This window comes from Arachis duranensis, chromosome 8 (assembly GCF_000817695.3).
Source record: "Arachis duranensis cultivar V14167 chromosome 8, aradu.V14167.gnm2.J7QH, whole genome shotgun sequence".
Lineage (NCBI taxonomy): Eukaryota > Viridiplantae > Streptophyta > Magnoliopsida > Fabales > Fabaceae > Arachis > Arachis duranensis.
The window spans coordinates 20,915,396-20,916,410 of NC_029779.3; positions in this window are offsets into that span (position 1 = coordinate 20,915,396).

The following is a 1,015-nucleotide window of genomic DNA, read 5'->3' on the forward strand; positions in this document are numbered from 1 at the left end:
TGTAGGATTCCGAAATTGAATGACTGTGACGAGCTTCAAACTCCTGAAGGCTGGGTGTTAGTGACAGGCGCAAAAGAATCAAGGGATTCTACTCCAACCTGATTGAGAACCGAGAGATGATTAGTCGTGCTGTGATAGAGCATTTGGACCTTTTTCACTGAGAGGATGGGATGTAGCCATTGACAATGATGATGCCCTACATACAGCTTGCCATAGAAGGGAGTGATAAAATTGGATAAAAGCAGTCGGAAAGCAGAGATTCAAGAGGAGCACAACATCTCCATACGCCTATCTGAAATCCCTATCATTGGATTATATGAGTAACTTTATCTTTATTTTATGTTTATTATTTATTAATTTTCGAAAATCCATAATCAATTACTATCCGCCTGACTGAGATTCACAAAATGACCATAGCTTGCTGATGGTGTTTTTGTGGAAAAATGAATTTCCAACACACAAATCCAACCGGCAAGTGTACCGGGTCGCATCAAGTAGTAATAACTCACTTAGAGTGAGGTCGATCCCACAGGGATTGATGGATCAAGCAATTTTAGTGGGTGATTAGTTTAGTCAAGCTAACATTGAAGTGAATTTGGATGAAGTGTAGCCAACAGAAAGTAAATTGCAAGGAAATTAAAAGATGCAGAAAATAAAATTGCAGGAAACTTAAATAACAAGAAAGTAAAATAGCTGAAACTTAAATTGCAAGAAATATAAATTGCATCAAATGTAAAGGGGCTGGGGTGCTAGCAATTAAATGAAAGCAGTAAAGCAAAGCGTAGAACAATTGCAGGGAGATTAAATTGCTTGGAAGTAAATTGGAGGTAATAGGAACAGAAAGGAAAAAAAAATGCAGATGAAATAAAGGCAACAGATGTAAACAGCAAGGCAAAATTTCTTGAAGAAGCAACACAGAATGTAACTTAGCTCAATTGTGAAATTTAAAGAGACAAGATCTCAGGGAATCAAAGAGACTAGAAAACAAGTCTAGATCTCAATCCCTTCCTTGATC